Genomic DNA, 21,955 nt, shown 5'->3' on the forward strand with positions numbered 1-21,955 from the left:
CCTTCTCTGTGCCCCTATATTTTCAGAGGCAAAGATATTCCTTTCCATCTGGTATTGGGAGAGTACCTCTTGACTGAGTGTCTTATGACCTGCTTCAGTGGAGATGAGGCAGGGGAAAGGTGAGAGTGACTTCCTACTTCTGTTGTTTTCTCAAGTGCCAGGGTGCCATATTTTTGGGGTAGCATATTCTAAACCCTATTGCCACCTTAACCAACTCACTTCTCTCAATTTTCCTCCTCTTGTGTAGAATTTTGTGGGACACTCAGATGTCCCAATTTGTGTTGAAACTTGACTGCTTTTCAGCTAAATTTAGGAAGATACCTAATTTCTTCTTTTTTTTTTTGAGTTGAAGTCTCACTCTGTCACCCAGACTGGAGTGCAGTGGCTGCTCCTGGCCACTGCAGCCTCGACCTGCTGGGCTCGAGCGATCCTTCCGCCTCAGCCTTCCAAGTAGCTGGAACTACAGGCGTGCGCTACTATGCCCAGCTAATTTTTTATTTATTGTAGAGACGAGGTCTCGCCAAGTTGCACAGGCAGGTCTCGAACTCATGGGCTCAGGCAATCCATTCACCTTGGCCTCCCAAAGCGCTGGGATTACATGCTGAGCCACCGAGCCCAGCCGATACCTAATTTCTTTTTTTTTTTTTTTTTTTTTTTTGAGTTGGAGTCTCACTCTGTCTCCCAGGTTGGAGTGCAGTGGCTGCTCCCGGCCACCGCAGCCTTGACCTGCTGGGCTCCGGCGATCCTTCCGCCCCAGCCTTCCCAGTAGCCGGAATTACAGGCATGCGCTACCATGCCCGGCTGATTTTTTTATTTATTGTAGAGATGAGGTCTCGCTGCCCAGGTGGGTCTTGAACCCGCGGGCTCAGTCAATCTACTCACCTCAGCCTCCCAAAGGCGCGGGATTACAGGCTGAGCCACCAAGCCCGGCTCGATACCTAATTTCTTTAGCTCAACTAAATTCCTAGCTATTTTTCCTGCCTTACAGATCTTCATTGCTGGTTTAAAATATACATTGGCAAGTTCACAAAGAAAACACTTGTTGGTTCACTGTTTATTTGCACTCAAGATAACATTTGAAACCCTGCTACTCAAATAATCTGGTGATGACTTTCTTCGTCACTCCCATATCTTATCAGTCATCAAGTGTTTTTCCCTCATAAAAATGCTTTTAGCTCTTTAAATATTTTCATATCTATAATAGTTAGGATAGACTAACTGCTATATCAAACATTTTTTCCAAATATATGACTATAAAATGACTTAAATAAAAATAGGAGTGTATGTCTTTCTCATGTAAACATTGCAAGGTGATTTCATGTTCGTTGGTGTCAAATGTGTGTGGGGAAAGGCAACCCACAGTTACTCAAGAACCCAGGCCAGGTTGCCCTCCTAAAGATATTCAGCCAGCACAAAGGGGAAAGAACTGAAGGAATACACTCAAGAGGGGACCCATATCCTTGACTCACTTTGAATCGGCTAGAACTCAGTCCTGTGGCCACGTATAATAGCAGAGGGCCTGGGAAATGAAGTCTCACTAGGCACCTTCAAAGAAGCAGAGAAAGGTTTTGGGAGCAATTAGCAGCCAGTGCCACATTATTCTTGCCCTGCCCTCTATTCAAAGTGCCCTGCAGCACTTCTCAACTAGGTTGCTACATTGGCTTCTTATCTCTTACCTGGAGCCTTACACCCCACCAAACCCTTCACTACTCTGATGTCTGGAATATGATTTTGAGATATGACTAATCCTCTACCACTTGAAGAATAAAAAGTCAAATTGCTCTCGTGAATGCATAATGCCTGGTGGCCTCTGTGGTCTCCTCTTCTACCATATCTTCACAGACACCCTTTACTCCAACCGTATGGGAACTATTACCTTTTCTAATTCACAATAATAGCAGCAAATACCAATGTGGATCAGACACAGTTCTGAACAGTATATTAACTCATTCATTTCTCATAATAACTTTATAAGGTTGGCAATAGTACTGTCTCCATTTCTTAGATGAAGAAACAGACACAAAGAAGTTCAGTGATGTGCCCGTGGTCCTGCAGTTAGTAAGTGGTACACCTTGAGTAAGACCCAAAGGGTAAAGATCCTAGATTCTTTTTTTTTTTTTTTTGAGTTGGAGTGTCACTCTATCACCCAGGCTGGAGTGCAGTGGCATGCTCACAGCCACTGCAGCCTCAACCTGCTGAGCTCAGGTGATCCCTCTGCCTCAACCTTCCAAGTCGCTGGAACCACAGGCATGTGCCACAATGCCTGGCTGATTTTTTAATTTATTGTAGAGACGAGGTCTCACCAAGTTGCCCAGGCTGGTCTGGAACCCCTGAGCTTAGGCAGTCTTCTCGCCTCCACGTTCCAGAGTGCTGGGATTACAGGCATGAGTCACTGCGCTCAGCTAAGAGCCTAGATTCTTAATCACTGTATTATGGTGCTTCTCACAACATTATTACTCGTGCCATTCTATCTTCCAAGAATGCCCTTTCTCTTTCTTCATCTAACTCCCAGTCAAACTTTAAAAATCAACTCAAGCATTCTCTCTTTTAGGAAGCCATCTTTGACCTTATCCTGATTTAGTTGCTCCTTATTTATGTCCCTATAGCATCCTTTGCAATCCTCTGTCTCTCTCTGCTATAGCAGTAAATTAGTCACTGTTCTATAAAATCTTTAATGGTGTGTTCAGGTTTGTATTCCCAATGCCAGCACAATGTCTAGAACGGTGTTGTCCAATAGAAATGTAATGAGAGCTACCTATATAATCTTAAATTTTCTATTAGCTGCATCCTTTAAAAGTAAAAAAAAAAAAAGCAAGTGAAATGAATATTAATGATATATTTTATCTAACCTAATATATTTAATATTTGGTTATTAGTTCAATATATAATCAATTTAAAGTATGAATAAAATACTTTATACTTTTTTCATTCTAACCTCTTTGAAATTTTATGTATATTTTATAACTGTACCCCGTCTCAATACAGACACTATTTTTCATTTAAAATGCTTGATCTGAATTTACATTTCATAATGTATAGTTGAAGAAAGAAAATTCACATACCAAGTCGTTCCAAACATACTCAAATTTTTAAAATAACTAAGTACTCATTTTAAATTTATATTTAAATTAATTAAAAAATTAAAAACTTCAATCTTTCAGTCTGATTCACCTGATTTCAAGTGCTTGATAGCTACTATGTTGGACAGAGCAGCACTGCTCTACAATATAGTAAGTTCTAAATCAATGTTTGTTGATGGAGTTAATCAATGATAATGTAGAATATTTTCAGTGATTATGTCAGAATTGATAGTTCCCCACCCATTTCATCCCCCACTCTCAAGAGGGTCAAGTTTTGTATCACCAAATGATGGTTCCCTTACTTCTTTCTGGGCAGAAACCATTGGGGAAATTAAAACTTTTTTCAGTTTTCCAGATGCAGCATTTTAATAGTGTTCCGATTTATACCAAGAGCCCTTTTTGACTTATTTTTCTTGCTTCTTAATATGTAAACTTTGTGCAAATGTCATTTTGTAGGTCAGTGTAATATTGTCCAAGAAAGGTTTCTAAGTATTATGATATTATAAGAACTACTTGGTTTCCTTCTACTTTTCAGAATGGAAAATCCTCGGAGCAATTTTCATCTGGAAGTGCTGCATTTAAGTTATTTCACAATTCCCCAGCCCTGAGTCAAATATAGGTTGGTGTATGAGCAGCAGTGTCTCGTGGCTAATCAATAGCGTCTCCTTTTGCTACACTCACTGTTAGAGAAATGGGGAAAGTCAGCTGGGTTTAGAGATTAGGTGAGAGACTCAGAGTTATACCCTTTGATAAGTCATAAATCATTTCCTGTTTAGAAAAACACACGTTTAGACACCCATATAATCTTCAAACAAATGGTGTTTTACTTTTTCTTCAAAATCTCAGTGGGAAAAGGTATTTCTGACTTCCCAAGTGAATAAAAATAATGAATCCTGATTATCAGGTATGTTTAAACTGATTTGCAAAGCAAGTGAAAAATCATTTACTGAGTTATGATAAGCATCTTTTAGATATCAAAGGATGTATTGATTTAAGGGTCTGTATTTTTTTATAACTGATATCTATTGAGATTCAAATGGTTATTATTCTTTGTAAATTTGTCTTCTCTATTTGTACACATTTATTTTAAAAATGTAAATTCATGAATATTACATTCCTATGTTTTCCAGAGTAATCCAATGTTTGTTTTGGATATCCAGTTTGGATACAAAATGGCTACAGAAACTTATCACACACTGATCTCTATGGTCTGTTTCTGAGTGGCAATTGTCAAAAAAATGGCATTATCAGGATATTCCTTTCCCCAAGAAGTTCTTTTTACGTCCTCATTTGAAACACTCATATTGTTGTTTGATTCCTGACTTCTCCACTAAAAAGTAACAACCACAAAGACAGGGACTATGCCTGTTCACATGTGTATTCCCACTGTCTAGCACCATGACCAGGGCATTAATCGACATTTAATCAATTCCAGTCTTTACCTGTTCACACTGGGACAAAGTCTTTGTAAGTGTTCTGCTACCGTTTGTATAGATTCAAACCAAATATGACTCATAATGATATTACAGATGATATCTCTGTTGGCCTACTCACAATTTCTCTTCCTTCTTGCTTATCCTGACTAACAATAGCCCCTACTACTTAAAACATGAGCCTTTTAGGTAGAGTACTTGTCATTAGATTTTATGTGATAGTTTTATAATGTTGAAGTCTATTTCCTGTGATCATGCTATGTTCGCAAATGACATACTTAGATTTATTTATGCTTGTGACCCAAGGCAGGTAGTTAACCTTGAAAATAGGTTAGAATTTGAAAGGCAGTAAATCATAGAACTGGAATTTATCATTTATCTCTGTAATGAATCTAGAGACCCAGTGTGAAGAGATATAGGCTAGAAGAAAAGAAAGGCAGGTTCTGTTCCAGCACTGATGTTAACTTTGAGCAAGTTGTTTTACTTTCCTGTACTTTAATTTTCTCTTCTGAAAATAAAGAGATTAACTAGATCAGGGAAAGAAAATACAATCAGGGAAGAAAATGACATCCATTTCTCCCTTGTTTGCCCATGAAAAACATTACTAATCAATCAGTTTTATATCAGCATACTTCTCAAGACAATGCTTTATGCAGCTACCACTCACTAATGACAGTTACTACACAGGTGAAACCTCTTTGTCACCTCTCGGCTACATGATCTTTAAGACACTCTCCAGCTTAAAATTCTAATAAGTTTGTTAAACAGATTGAAATTCAGAAGTACAATAATAATTATTCCCCACCATCAAAAGATAGTTTGAGGAAAAAAGTGTTGGCAACTATAACCTTTCTCTTTTATCTCTACTCAGGACCACCAAAAAGCGTTGTTTGGATTGTGAAGCATAAAACTCATTGTGTAAATGGTGCTTCTGTGTTTGTTTGTGTTTTTGTTTTCAGTGAACAATCTGCACAGCTGTTCATGGTTCTCTGCTTCTATGAATTCATTTCTAAATAGCTGAACTTCATTTTTTTTACTTCTAATTTGTATTATTTAATATAAGTTTCCAGGAGATTTATTATGTATGAAAGGAAACCAACAACAGAATCTATAAAAAATGTGTATTTATTCTTACATGTTTAAACTTCAGTTACCTTCAAAGTTCTCTCTGGTTGATGTTTGTTACAATACACCTATCAAGACACTTTTTGCACAGTTCAAAACAGTTTTTGAACTCATCAATTTTGATGCCTTTTAGTGCTTCTGCCATTTTTTGTTTCACCTCTTCCACATCAACAAAACACTTCCCTTTGAGGACATTTTTCATCCAGTGAAACAAACAAAAACAAGTCACTCAAGGCAAGATCAGGTGAATAGGAAGTGTAGGGCATGAGGGCCTTGCTGTTTTGGGTCAAAAACTGCTAAACACTCAGCACGGTGTGGGCAGATGCACTCGGAAATCACCCATTATGAAATGGGCAACTGCATTGAAAACAATCTCAAAAAAAAAAAAAAATTACTGAAGCCCAGTGCAGCCTCTAACAACAACGCTAACTGGTACATTGATGCTGATGGGTTCCTAGAATACTTAGCTAGCAGAGGAAGCCTATACTACAAAGGGCTCACTCTCCAAAAGATAATTTTGGGTTTTTCGGATCCTCTTCCTATAAGAAACATTTCCACTGGGGAAAAATATGATATTCCATGCTTACCATTATAAGATTTTATAAAACTATTTTCTCTATTAAAACAAATATGTATACTGATAACTCACATGCCATTAGTTCTTGTATATAAAACAATAACAACAAAAATTCAAATTACCAATGATTAGAAAATACTGTGGTGAGATAGTTTCTGATGCAAGCATACATTTATTTATCCATTTATTTCATGAATATGTATTGACATTCCAAACACTGTGTTAGATACTGGAGATACATCAACAAACAAGATAGGTTTGATCTCCATTTGATCTGTAGGCTAGTGAGAGAGGAAAAACATTAAACAAAAGCTACTACAGATTGAGCATCCCTAATCTGAAAATATGAAATCCAAAATCCGAAACTTTTTGAGTGCTCACATGATACCTCAAGTGGAAAGTTCCACACCTGAAATTGTGTGAGAGTCACAGTTAAAATACAGGCACACAGCACATTCAGCATCTCCAAGGGAAAAATTAGACTCTTCCAGTACCGTTCATGGTCTCTACATCTTTCCCCTGCATCCCCAAATCCCCCATGCAAGCACACGCACAAAAAGTAACAAAATGGTACGTGTGCAGACCAGCCACAGCAGTGGTAGGTTTGCCAAAATGCCCCAAACAGAACCAAAACCTAACTGCATTACTAACTGAGGCCTTTTCCCTTATTCTCTGCTCTGCAAAGTAAAGATATTGTTGAAAATGTCCAAAAAGCTTGCATGATGTAATGCAAATCTCCAAAATCCAAACTCTGAAACACTTCTGGTTCCAAGCATTTTGAATGAAAGATACTCAACTTGTATATAGTAAGAGTATTACTATGATAGTGCTATGGGAGTACATAAAGACAACCTGACCTTGGCTTCTTGGCTTGGTAGGATGGGGAAGATTTCTCCAAGGAAGTCTTACCTTGGCTGAGACCTGAGGAGGAGCAAGAGTTAGCCAGGTCAAGTTGGAGATTTGGAGGAGGAGGAATCCCAGCAGAGGGAATAACAGAGGGAGGATCCCTCCCCCCCCAAAAAACAGAATTATCTTTTGGAGGGCAGATCCCTTATAGCACAGGTGTTCCCCAATAGGTAAGTGCTCTAGGAACCCATCAGCATTGTTCTAGGAACCCATCAGAGAGGCTGAGTTAGACTTCAGCAAATTTTTTTGGAGATTTTTCCAGTGCCTTTTCCTATCTCATGATGGGTGATTTACAAGCTCACCTGATCGCACCACTCCAAGTGTCCAAAAAAATGCGTAACCCTGGAACCCCACCTTCACTATTCACCCAGTCTTGCCCATGCGACTTTAGTCTGTTTCCTTGTTGAAAAAAAATCCTCAAAAGGAAACAATTTGCCAATGTGGAAGAGGTGAAACAAAAAACAACAGAAGCACTAAAAGGCATCAAAATTGACAAGTTCAAAGACTGTTTTGAGCAGCACAAAAAGCATCTTGGTTAGGTGTATTGCATCCAACAGAGAGTATTTTGAAGGTGACTGAAGTTTAAACGTATAAGAATAAATACACAATGTTTTATAAATAAATTCCGGGATTTTGTTGTTGTTCTTGTTGTTGTTGTTTGACCCCCTCGTGTGTTGTTCAGCTCTGAAAGTGGGAAATGTCATAGTGCTTCAAGGAAGCAAAGGAAACTCAGTAAACTGGAGACAAGGAGACAGCTTCAGGGTACTATTGAGGTTATCCAAGTGAGTGATAATAATGTAGACTAAATTGTGATTGCTGGGTTTGTGAGCTGTACCTATGGAAAAATATTCTAGGCAAGAGATATTTAATTGAATTTTATCAGTATATAGGTAATGAAAATCTTACAAGAGTTTAAAATGTTTCAGAGTAATGTTTGTAGATAGAGAAGAGAAGTGGACCTATGAGTGAACCCAGAAAAACAGCAGCATTTCAGGGATAAGTAAAGAAAAAAAAAAAAAAAAAAACTTGCAATGGAGACAGAGAAATTAGTAGTTCAGAAGATAGGAGACAAACTAGGTATGTGTGATGTCATAGAATCCAAGGGAAGAATGGGTTTCAAGGAAAAAAAAAAAGTAATGATTAGAGTGGTCAAATGGTACAAAAGAGTCATAGAAGATAAGATCAAAAAGTATTCTATTAATTTAGCAACAGGGAGTATATTACTAAGCTTGATGGATGTAATTTCAGTGTTGATAATGGAGAACCCAGTAATTACTTTGTGATAAATAGAGAACCAAGATTGCAGTGGGTTGAGACACAATTGGGAATTGAGAAAACGGAGGCACAGGTGTATAAGGATTCTTTCAAGACTTGTGGCTTTGATGGGAAGAAAAAGACCATAGTAGCAGAAGATGGATGTGGAGGCAGAAAAAGCACAATCTTAAAAGGAGAAATACTTATAAGTGTTTGAATTTAGGAATCAGCCTCAGATAGGAATGAAGGTACATCTATTGCTGCATCAGGGGAGGAGGGAAGGATGGAATTAAACTTTATGCCAAGAATAGAAAATGATAAATTGTACTTTTTTCTTAAAAATAGAGTGTTTTGGTGTTTTATAAACCTCATAGTTTTACTTTCTAAAAAATACTTACTTCTCTTATGATTAAGGAAAGAGTATCTCTGTTGGGATCACATAGAAACTTACATTCTTGTGTTTTTCTTCAGTTGATGACTATATGCAAATCTAATTTGTGGTGACCTAACACAGTGTCTTTTTTCAATCAAATGTACATCAATGACAGACAAAAAAGAAGCCTGTATTATTTGATTCAATAAGTGATACTCCTTCAGTTTTAAAAAAAAGTGTTTACATGTCAGTGGGAAAAAACAGTAGAGAGGGAGAAATTAGAGATTCAGGGGAAATGAGAGATAATCAATAGCACAGGCACTTGAAAAAGCAGAAAGATGAAATCTAGGAATTAGCCTCTGATAGGAGTGAAGGTACATCTATTACCACATCAGGGGAGGAGGGAATGATGGAAAGATAGGCATAGCGGCTGGTGTTTTTTTGAGTTTAGTGGAAGGTTAAGATAGGATCCTTCTATCAAATTTATTTTTCTCGTTGAAGTGGAAGCCGCAGTTAAATGTGGAGTGACGGGGAATGTGTTGGAGTCTGAGATTTAAGGAGAGTGGCAATTTGAAATAGCTGCTCTGGGATATTAGAGAAAATGTTGACTACACAATCAGAGAGCAGTTTTAAGTCCATTCTGTTTTGTCTGCAATTTTAAGTCAATTTCATGGCTTCTAAATTTGTGAAAACTGTTTCAGATTCTTCCTTGTATTTTATTTTCACCTCTTTTTTTCTGTTTCTCACCTCCCCAGCTTAAATCTTCCTTAATTTTTAAGAATTAAATGTGCACCAACTGCCATGAAATCTGCTGATAAAAGTTATTGCAAAATAAGTTTTAGTTTGTTGGCTTACTTGTTATTTTAATCTTAAACCATACAGCTACCTAGCATAAATTGAAGGGATTATAGTGGAGAACAGTTTTTCAATTAGCTCATTAATTTCAGGCCATGTGGCTAGTCCAAATAGATATTATAGGCCAAGAAAAGTCTACTTTGAGATTTTAACTCCCAGGATAGACTTTTTACCTAATCAAAAGAGCCTCATAATTACTCAATCTCTTCTTAAATTGTTTAGTTTTCTGTGCAAACAGCTTTACCCTTTAGCTGATTTCCTAGGTGTTAAATTGACAAAATTCTCTCAGATGGCTTGTTCATCATGTACTAGAATCTTTGACATATTAGGGTTGTCTAACTTTCAAAGCACGTTGTATTCAGAGTACCTAATCTAAGCTCCGATAGGATTCTTTTATAAAAGAAAAGCTTAGCTTAGACTGGAACAATGTCTATCCTATTTATCACTGCATCCCTTGGGTCTGGCAGTACCAGGTCCCTGATGAATATTTAGTATTTATCAAATGAATGCATGAAGGGATAATGCCAAATTATAGTCCTACCATCACGCTATTGGTAGAGGAGGAACTGCTATAACTTGGGAAATTGGAGGTAAAAAAGTGGTGAAAACAATCATACATTAAATTGAGCTGCTAGCAAGAGAAATCAGTGTTTTATTATCTAGGTCCGTGCCAAGGTTACCAACTCCTTGACTCTTATTATTAACCCTCTTTGATGTCCTGTAGTTACTTGACATCTTTCATAAGTAACCAATTCATTAATGTATCCAATCATTTATTCGATAACTTTATTGAAAACAAAAACAGCTGAATGCCAGATATCAAGCTGGAAGCTGGAGATACAGCAGGAAGCAAGGCAGATATGGTTGCTGCCCTCAGGATCTTCTACACTAGCAGGAGGTTTCCATTTCAGTGTCTTCTCTCTGCTTTTCTTCAAAAGGAAAAGGCTGATGTGTATAATTCACCATATCTCTTTGAAGTTCTCTGATTCGGGATTTTTAGATTTAAACCAGTTCTTAATCCATGACTTATAATGAAATCCAGAATTTTGTTGTTGGCATTTTTGTTTTGTTTTGATGTCCCTGTTCTTTCTCTATACAAATAGAAATGTCTTGGAAGAAACTTTTGATTGATAGGGGAGCCTCCCGAAGCCATTTTTGTAAACCTCAAATTTGTATTAAATATCAGGGATGAAATACATATGGCATGAATTATTTCTCCATAAAGGAGAATTCAAAGTAAATTTCAAGAAATTGAATTCTTTCCAGTTTGCATTGCCGACAAATGCAGAAACTTAATCTTCGTTTGCTGGAAAAAATATGGCAGATGATACACAATAGATGTCATAGCAACATTCACTTACATTCCTTGTTTTTTTTAAATATCGTTTTTTCAAGAAGCTATTCTAGGACCTTTCTCTTGACAGTGTCCTAGTTCTTATCTCTGCTACACACAGGCTCACAAAATGTTTTCTTTGAAGGGCATTTTGTTATTGGCCCTCTTTTTCTTTTCCTTCCCATAGCAAACAGAACTGAAGGTGTTTACTCCCCATAGTGAGAGGGCATCTGGGTACACAAACAGTGAAGTGAACCTCTGGCATTTCTCTGTTTGTCATTCCCTGAATGTAAAAAACAGGTGCAGTGATCAATTTACCACGCACAGTGAATCCCAGGCAGAAAGGGAGCCTCGTGTCGCAGACCTTTTGATACTTGGAGAGAATGAGTAGGAAGAAAGGCTGCCGCTGCTGCTACTGAAAAAACATAAAAACTCAGTCAGGTCTTTCCCTCACTTTATTGACTGCTATAAACTCCTCCATCCTGATTTGTCTAGGACAGTCCTGGTGTATACCTGTCATTCTCTGTGTAATTATGAATAGCATCCCAGATACTCTCAAAAGGGTTTGGGTTTGGACAATAAGCTATAGGGTCACCAAAATTATGTGGGCCCAAGAGTAGAAAACTTTGACCATAAAGGATGGTCAATTCTCACCACATCTATCTCTCCTGATGTTGAAATTTGATACTTTCAGGAAATGAAATTGTACATAAGAAATATGCAGAGTGGGTGAATGCAGCTAGATGATTAAAAGTGCGGCTCAGTTTATTAAGTGCCTGGCATGTGATCAGCACTGTGCGAGGTGCTGACAGCAGAGGCAAGCTCTGATCCCCCGCATTCACCTCACGCATGCAAGCCAGACTTGAAAACACACTGTCTTGCCTTAGTAGCCCTCCATTCTTCCCCATGACTTTACATAAAAATCAAGTTGATGATATTTTACTTCTGGGCTTTTCTGGGGAACTGTAATGTCAGTGTATCATGTTTTAATTAATATAGCATCATGTTATGAAGCTGTTAAATATTCTCCCTAGGCATCAAATGAGTTGTCAGTGAAAACTTGACATCTAGATATGAGGGACAAAAGAGATGAGAAAAAGTAGAGTGAAATGTTTCTAAAGGATGCTAATATAACATTTGGGAATTTTAATGTGTTGTCACAACCTAAAGTGTCTTGTAACATGTGTTCTTTAGAAATAAAATAAATAAAACAAGACATCCATCCATGGGTACAAATCCATTTGCCTTTCTCACTTCCTACCCCTCTTTGATGGGTAGTTGCTTTGCTGTGATAAAAAGCCATGTTGAGAAAACCATAAAGTTTTATTGTTTGTAGATTTTTTTAGTGACTAAAAGAAGATACCGCAAGTAGTAGAAATAAATAGGAGAGCTGACCCTGAGGGTCAATAAAGCAGTCGGAGTTCAGTGCAGAAAAGATAAACTACACTAGGTATGTTAGAGTGGGATTTAATACAGGGAATTAGATGTATATCAAATTTTTGGAAAGACAGGAGTAGCAGGCTTAGACTTGGCTTCTAGGATAGATTTCTAAAGCCACATAGAATGTAACCATGAGTAAATTACCATCTCTGAGATACCATTGAAACAATGAATTCAAGAACATACTTTGTGAACTAGGAAGCAGGAGGTTGAAATCTAGAGGCTACTGCTTTTGTAGCTGCTGTTAGCAACTGCCTTTCTCCAACCAGAGAGCTGGAGAATGGACTGACTTACTCTGATGCAAGAAATCTCAAGTTTCTATGACTAGTCTCACCAACAGAAACAGCCAAAAGAGGCAGGGAGATGGCCTATACCTCACTTACCCCTTCCAAATCTCTTGCAAGTATATCTATTTGGTGTAAGGTTGCCAAGTTTAGCAAATAAAAATAATGCATGCAACACATGTATACGAAATAAAAATATTGGTTATCTGAAATTCATATTTAACTGGGCACTCCCTATTTTATCTGATGACCCTAACTTATTGTAGCCTAATTTACATCCAGAACAATAGGTGCATGGAAGTATGGCAAATACAGTTTTTAATTTCCAACCTGTCCAGCTAGAAGGAGGGTGAGTAAGTTTGAATGAGTCAATCCATAGTAGTAACCAAAGTAGATGGCCTGACAAGAATGGCAAAGGCCTTTCTTTCCCCCAGACATTTTTGCTGCCATCTGATTATTTTCATTTTGCATTCTTATACTCTCTGAAATTATATCACAATCTTTGCTTCATTCGGTTTAACTCAACTTCCTCTTTTCAAAATGTAAACATTTCCCAGAATGTGAAAGTGATCAGTCTATACTCTGGGAACAAGGTTTTCAACAGATAGGGAATAGTAATGATTAAAACATGAGGAACTGGACCTGGAGTGGTGACTCAAGCCTGTAATCCCAGCACTTTGGGAAGCCGAGGTGAGAGGATTGCCTGAGCCCACAGGTTCAAGACCAGCCTGGGCAACATGGTGAGAACTCATCTCTACAATAAATAAATAAATAAATAAATAAATAAATAAATAAATAAATAAATTAGCCAGGCATGGTAGTGCATGCCTGTAGTTCCGGCTACTTGGAAGGCTGGGATTGAAAGATTGCTGGAGCCCAGCAGGTTGTTGCTGGAGTGGCCGTGAGCTGCCACTGCACTCCAGCCTGGGCGATGGAGTAAGGCTCCAACTCAAAATAATAATAATAATAATAATAATAATAATAATACATGAAGAACTTTGAAGGTAGACAACACTGGCACCGGGAGGTGGAAGGAGATGGACAGATGCCCATTTAGATCCCCTTTGCTTACTGATTAGCCTGGACAAATCCAGGACTCAGAAGAGGAAGTAGTTCCCTTTCATATTTCCTCTCCCTTTTGTGTTCCAAAAGATGTCTGTTTCCCAAATTACATAATCCAAAGTAAAGCTATCAGAATGATATAGGTTATCATGTTGTAGGTCAGATAGTTATACATATATATGCTGGCCTGAGACATGTGTATGACTATTGTTTTAAAGAAAATTTGAGTCTGGAGTTCTGAGCCATTGACTTGCACAATAATTTTATGATTAATGATGTCAAAAGGACAGATGCTGAATTTGCACCATGCTAATTAACTATTCAGTGGTAAGAAATATTAGCCTGGCTATGAAAAGAAATACCGCCTCCCTGAGAAGTCAAGGCTGATGAAACAAACATACAAGCATAATGCCACTCTTCAGGAACATGGAAACATTTTGTTGTTCCCCATCTTCCCTTGGATTTTCTCTTTTGCATTTAAAACTGTTGGATAGTTCAAGTTTCTAGGCTACTGATTGTAACAGGAAATCAGTAGCAATTGAAAGCAGTGGGAAGTTGGGAGAAGTAAAAGAGGTAGCTACTCCCTGAAGTTATCCTGGAGGACTTTCCATGGCAATGAAATCAGGCAGTAGAAGCTTGACTGAGTGCAAACAAACAGTTCTACTGAGAATGGGACTGTCTCTTCAGTCCTTTTATCTTTAATGGTGAGAGTGGAAAATGGGAATTTTTTGGCAGGAAATTTTATTCAAAGATTAAAGAGGGCTATTTAACTAAAAGAGGATATTGTTACAGTGAAGTTAGACTTTCCATACGTTGTTTACTATAAGAAAATTAAAAATAGCATTTCACCTTCGACAAGTGAAGTGATTTGCAGATTAACTTATGTGTTTCTTTTGGAATACAGCAGATTTCTAAATTGCTTTTATTTCAGTGGCATAGTCAGTTCATTTTCTTGTTGAAAGTGTGCATTATTTTTTCTAGTTTCTTACATTTGCCTATTAAAACATTATTATACTTAAAAGCACAAGAGCTATTTGATGAGAATTTGTCAGCATCAGTAAATTAAAGATCTTCAAATGATTTTTACTAATTATAATTTAATTTTATTCATTTAATAATGTTTTAAAACACATGAGTTATTTCATAACTCCCAACAGCACAAGGATAAATTTTATCCCATACACAGTGTTGTGCCAAATGAGATCATTCATTTAGGCAAAGAAAGGAGCACATTAAGAAAATGTGTGGGGCAATCCCTTCGGATCCCATACCACTGTGGGAGTTTTTCTGTCCTCTCAATGAATCCTGCTTTCTCCAAAGAAAAGAAAAGAAAAAGAAAATGTGTGGAACTCTCTGCTCTATTAAAGGGGGGGCCCCAAAAAATGGAATTATTTTTTGGAGGGTGGACCCCTTATAGTATAGGTTTTCCCTGCTAGGTGAGTGTTCTAGGAACCCATCAGCATCAGTGTTATTGTAAGAGACTGTGTTTGGTTTCAGTAGATTTTTTTTTTTTTTGAGATTCTTTAAACACGTTTGGGTGATTTACGAGCGTACCTACCCACACCACGTTTAGTGTTCAGCGGTCTTTGGTCAAAAACAGCATTAGTCCATGCCCCAACCTCCCTATTCATGGGATCTCACCTAGAGCAACTTTGTTTTTTTGTTTGTTTGTTTGTTTCCACGGATTAAAAAAAAGTCCTCAAAGGGAAATGTTTTACAGATGTGGAAAAGGTGAAAAAAAAATGGCAGAAGCACTAACAGGCATAAACAATAATGAGTTCAAAAACTGTTCTGAGCGGTGGAAAAAAAGTATCTCGATAGGTGTATCATATCAAACGGAGAGCACTTTGAAGGTGACTGAAATTTAAGCATATAAGATTAAACACATAATCTTTTATAAATAAATTCTGGTTTTTTGGGGAATCCCCCCTCATATAGCATAGGTATTATATGGTATATCAATACTCCATGAATATTGTCACATTATGATTTTTAAAAGTAGATAATCGAACATACGGCATTTTAAAGTCCCAAGTCCTCTTCTAAATGCTTAAGAATCTGTTATTTAACTATCATCTTAGATCTAAAATCGGATCTTTTGAAAATTTGATTTGCCCCATGTGTTAAGAAACATGGTTTCCATATCATATCATATGATTTTTATTAATATTTAAACTAGCAGACAAGTAAAAAATCAGTTTTTATCATTTTATGAAGATCATGATTCAGTATCTAGATAGGCAAGATATTTTGAGAAGTTCCGAAGCTGAAAATCTTATATTGATTTTACAGTGAAGAATAGTCTTAGCTGCTTTTGAGTTTTCAAAAATTGACTGCCCAAGGAATATTTTCTTACTTTTTTAGGCACCAGGCAGTTTTGCAAGAGCAAGCATTCATCTATTCAGGGAGCTGTAACCTGTAGTTTCCACTTTTCTAGCGATCACACTTAAAACCATGAGAATACGCTCTAGGATTTACAGAGCTCAGCATCTCAGAGCAAGCAGATCCTTTCAGCTTTCACCTGTCCATCTGTTAGAGTTCACTTCCGTGCCCAAAGAGTTTCTTGTAGCCTCTGAAGTGTAAGAGAGACGGAAGGGTGAAGGGTGCAAAAGTCTAATTCATGTTCATGGACTTATCGCTCCAATAAAGAGGCTGTTTTATCTTCTTTTATTTTGTCCTAATCAAGCTATTACCCTGAAACAAGGACATGTAATCTTATCAGAGTGAAACTGAGGTCATGCCATACACTGGCTGAGTGAGGGCTCTATGGCATGATGATGTATGGCCACTGCAAAACAACGCCTTTGCCACATCACATCTGCCTTTTAATTACATTTTAAATCTCATTTGAAGAGATTTTATCACTATGGAAATTGCTCTGTAAATGTGCGCAGGATGAGACCCAATGCAAGTTTGCTAAGAAATGAAGACAGAGGAGATGAATCAGCAGCTAAAACATTATCATCAGACAGAATATTCTTGGCTTTAGGCAAAACAGCTCATGCAATAACAGAAAGTCTTCATTGACTCAGAGGTGTATTTTCCCAAGATTATGACAGGGCACTTCTGCCTGTAGCAGTATCACTCCTTTGATAAGCTGAAGGAAGCGTTCTGCTCTCCAGCTCAGCGGGCCTCTTTCTCCCCAACCTCAGAGCCATCATTTAAATTTATAGTTGCCAAAATGAATAATATAATATTGGTCTTGTGTTCCTGGCTCCATGCATGCATGCAGAGCAGGCCTAAGGTTCTCAAAATGAAAGATTGCCTTCTTTTCATGAAATAAAGAACATCTCTGCTTTCTTTTCAGGGTCATTTAAAAATATCTGTACCGCTGGGTTATGGAAGGCACGTAAGGAGGATTTTTGGGTAAAGTCAAAATGTTCTTTTCTCTACAATAAGGATTGTCTCATATCTTTGTGTAGCACAAATAATTTGAAGTTTTCTTTTAAGCACATCTTAATTATCTTTTTATTTTTTATTTTATTTTATTTTTTTGAGTTGGCGTCTCACTGTGTCGCCCAGACTGGAGTGCAGTGGCCGCTCCCGGCCACCGCAGCCTCGACCTGCTGGGCTCCGCGATCCTTCCGCCTCAGCCTTCCAAGTAGCTGGAACTGCAGGTGCGCGCTACCACGCCCGGCTCATTTTGATTTATTGTAGAGAGAGTCTCGCCATGTTGCCCAGGCGGGTCTAGAACTCACGGGCTCAGGCAATTCACTCACCTCAGCCTCCCAAGGCGAGGGATTACAGGCTGAGCCACTGAGCCCGGCTCTTAATTATCTTTTTAAATCTTGAACTGTTTCCCTGGGCTACCAGATGGAGAGCCTTGAGCCCCCACCTCCCCTTTCCTAGAGGTGCAAACTGCTGTGTCCTTCCACAAGGCAGACCGCTGGCTGATCACACTCCATTTCTCCATGGTTACCCACTGATCCCTCCCCTCTTTTACTGGTCATTTCCCAAGCAGATGGCAGGTCAAATGGGAAAGGGCCAGGTTACTTGAATTTGGTTACAGAGATAGAAATTTTCTTGTAGAATCCAAAACTGTCCTTGGAAATGCCCTCTTCTCCAAATCTGGTTATTTTGTACCTAGGATCACACGATGTGTGTAATTTCAAGGTGCATAAATAAGCAAAATCACATTTTGGTGACATTTTCCAATGTGTTCTTCTTTCTGAGAGCTTTCCATTACAATGATACTTGAAGGATATGTTGTCAGATCAATCCTTTGCATTTCTTGGAGGTGGGGGTGGCCATAGTGAAAGCTTACAAAACAATAGGTCATATTTTGCATTTATGAATATTTGTGCAGGTTTCTGAGAAGGAGATTCATCATTTTCGCAAAGGTTTTCAGGACCTCCTCAAGATTAAAGGCCATTATACTAAACCAGTGTTTCATTCTCATAATGAATACTCTGGACAAGTAGTATCACATCACCTGGGAACCTGTAAGAAAATGCAAATTCTTGAACTCTACCTCAGATCTACAGAATCACAATCTCTGAAGCTTGGGGGCCAGAAGCCTATGTGTTTTTTTTTTCTCTCCCTTATTTCTTTTTTCAAATATTTTATTTTAAAGATGTGGGGTACAATTCAGGATTAGGTATACAAGTGGTCATCGTACGGGTGAAGTTTGGACCTCCCTTTGGTTCCCACTTTGCCTGGGTTGAGATCAGGTACATTATTAATGTTGTGTCCCCCCTGCCACCCCCACCCGAGTAGTATCCTGCTACTGACAATCCCTTTCTTATAGTATTATAGTAATTGTTCAGGGTCTGCTTATGAGTGAGAACATATGGTACTCTGTTTCTGTGATAGATCACTGAGTATGATAGACTAAATCCATCCAAGTTGCTGCAAAGTCCATGTTTGTCCTTCTTTATTGCTGCAAAATATTCCATTGTGTATATGTACCACATTTTTTATCCAGTTCAATTTCAATGGACAATACAATTGGTTCCATGTTTTTGCTATTGTGAATAATGCTGCAATAAACATGTGTGTGTAGGCCCCATTAAAAAGTGGGCAAAAGACATGAATAGACACTTCTCAAAAGAAGATATACAGGCAGCCAACAGACACATGAAAAAGTGCCCAACCTCACTAATCATCAGAGAAATGCAAATCAAAACCACATTGAGATACCATCTAACCCCAGTAAGAATGACCATCACTAATCAAACAACAACAGATGCTGGAGAGCATGCAGAGAAAAAGGACCACTTCTACACCACTGGTGGGAATGCAAACTAGAGCAACCTCTGTGGAAAACAATGTGGTGATTTCTGAAAGAACTAGAAATTGACCTTCCATATAACCCAGCAATCCTCCTATTGGGAATATACCCAATATACCCACACCTGGGTATATACCCAATATACCCACACCTGGGTATATACCCAATATACCCAAATGTGGTACATATACACAAACTGATGTAACTCATGTTCATAGGCACATGTGGATAACACAGAGAAAACGCATGCCTGGGAGAGAAAGAGGGAACAGAATTTACTACCCCACCCCTACTTCAGGCCACCATTCTGTGCCTGTGGGTGGAAGACGGACAACACCACTCTTCTTTCCACACCATAGCCCTAAGTCTTATCCTATTTTCAAACACTCATATTTTCTTGAAGATCCAACACTTTAATCAGAAGTCAATGGTACCACCTCCTATCTTCTCCTCTAAGCCAGAAACCGAGCTTGCCTCTTTATATATTATCCTTGCATTCAGCCAGTCTCCAAGTTGTATTTGTGATCTTTTGAGGATATCCTCCCCCATTACCATCTCATGTCTATTATCTTATTTAGTTCTTAGTTTTCAGTTCTTTTTTTTTTAATCAATATTTTTTATTATGATGTTGCGGGGTACAGTTAAGGGCTAGGTATACAAATACGTTTCATTCAGGCACCCTGTTGATAAGAGGTGTTTTCCTGTCCCCAAACAGATATTTGCTACCGTTAATTCCATCTCCCCCCCTATAGTTTCCCACTACTGTCAGTCATTTTCTTATAGTATTACATACAAGGTTCATTATGTGAGTGAGAACATGTGATACTCGGATCTTTGTTTCTGTGAGAGGTCACTCAGTATTATAGACTCTAGTTCCATCCAGGTTGCTGTGAAATTCATGATTTTGTTCTTTTTTATGGCTGCGTAGTATTCCATCGTGTATATGTACCACATTTTTTAAATCCAGTCCTCTTTTGATGGGCAGCATGGTTGCTTCCAGGTTCTTGCTATTGTGAATAATGCTGTGATAAACATGCCCATTCTCACCCCTCCTGTTCAACATAGTATTGGAAGTTCTCAGTTCTTAATTCTTCATATTATCTTTCTCTGACCATCATAACATCCTTTTATAACTGTTTCCCTTGGCCCTAGAGTCTTTGCCTCTAATGCACCTTTTCATTGCCGCCAGGATGTTGTTGCCAAAAACGTCTTAAACATATTAAAGATCTTCACAGAACAAAAGTCAAATCCTTACTTGGTATATAAGCCCTTTTACAATCCAGGCCTTCTTTCCTGTCCATATATACATATACGTGTGTGTGTGTGTGTGTGTGTGTGTGTGTGTGTGTGTGTGTGTGTGTGTAATATAGAAACTTTGATTTTACTCTCTACTCTTTCCTGCCCCCCAATGACACTTCCCCTCCAACTACGTACAGTTCTTCAGCTTTGATATGTATTCTTATCTCATCTTATCTTCAACTTTATTCATGCTCTTAACTCTGCATAAATTTCATTCTCCCACTTCTTCCCTGGTCATTAACAGCTGGTCATTAACTGGTCATTCTTCCCTGGTCATTAATAGCTCCCACTTCTTCCCTGGTCATTAATAGCTGGTCATTCTCTCACTTCTTCCCTGGTCATTAACAGCTTCTACTTATCCCTCAAGACCCTGCACAAATATCATCATTCATATGAATGTATTTGCAAATCTCAGGTGCAAGGATAATTGAGTTATGCTACCATAGGATTATGTTCGACTCTAAAATTATCACATGTTGTTTGGTTGATTTATTTGCTTAAGACTTTCTTAGGAGACTGTTGGTTCCTTAAAATGTGTTTTAAAAACTTACATCTTGTGGTTCTAAGAGTACTTTTTAGTCAAAGTTGAGGGGGACCACATTGTTCTGCCAGTCCATAAAAGAAAAATCACAGAAAGTGAGTACATAAGCGGACCTTGAACAATTATCATAATACTCTAAGAAAGCGATTGGCAGTAGTAGGAAACTACCAGGGCAGGGGGGCACACCTCATCAACAAGGGCGATAATGAACATTTGTATACCTAACCCTGAATTGTACCCCACATCTTTAAAATTAAAAATTAAAAAAAAAGTGAATAAAAGGAAGAGAACTCTGACATCCAAGCAGAAAGGTTTTCAGCAAGTTTCTTTATTTTCGATTCAATTTAACTATTTTCTATTTCAATATAATTAATAATTGGGTATTATTCACATTGGTTCCTCAGTCTCCTGTTGATGAGGTTCATTTTTTCTGTTAAATTTTAATCCATATCACCAACTTGAGCTGAGATTCATGACACCTAAACAGTTTTTCTACCTCTGCCTGAGAAAAGTGAATCAAAAATATTTATCCGTGGCAAAACTATGGACATAACATAGTTACCATGTCTCTTTACTGGTTACCACCAGGCTTCCTCATTTATACTCCAGATCAATGACAACAGTGACATGCAACTGCAATTTCTCCTTTCTTACTCAGGGCACTATGAGGCTGGCTTTCACTGTTCTTTAACAAATACTACAATGTAGCTCCCATGTAAAATTTTTTTATGATATAAAATAATCTATGAAGACATCCCCGTCTCTCTTCAAGTTCCTGATCAAAACTTACATAATGTATCTCATGGGCAAGGAAAGTGCTAAGCCTTACCAAACCTTGCCTTCTTGGGGATAGTTTTCCAAATTGACTCATTCTCAGGTGAAAGGAGCATCATATCATAGCCAAAGGCCAAGAATATCCTGGGTTTGCTTTAACACGATGGTCCAAGAGCCTCTGGGACCTTCTGAGCATAACTGAATGCTTTGGGAATGATTTATAGATATACAGTGGAAAACTCATGAATGGATTTCTGGTCCCAACTTCATGGGTTCTAGGAATGAAGAAATTTCCCTAAGAATTTTGCCCATTTTCTCATTTATGATGTTTCCTTTAGCAGGGATGCCAATGTTACCTACCTTTACATTAACATGCACAAAGCATATAC

At 38.0% G+C, this 21,955-nt stretch overlaps 1 protein-coding gene across 1 annotated transcript in view; it reads left to right on the forward strand.

Annotated features, from left to right (window-relative positions):
- LOC103251561 (dystrophin-like) overlaps positions 1–21,955 on the forward strand; it is a gene marked incomplete at both ends in the record, with an annotated part of 504,158 nt that overhangs the window by 443,066 nt on the left and 39,137 nt on the right. The window lies entirely within an intron of this gene.

Source organism: Carlito syrichta, unplaced genomic scaffold (assembly GCF_000164805.1).
Source record: "Carlito syrichta isolate Samal-C Ts95f unplaced genomic scaffold, Tarsius_syrichta-2.0.1 Scaffold58783, whole genome shotgun sequence".
Lineage (NCBI taxonomy): Eukaryota > Metazoa > Chordata > Mammalia > Primates > Tarsiidae > Carlito > Carlito syrichta.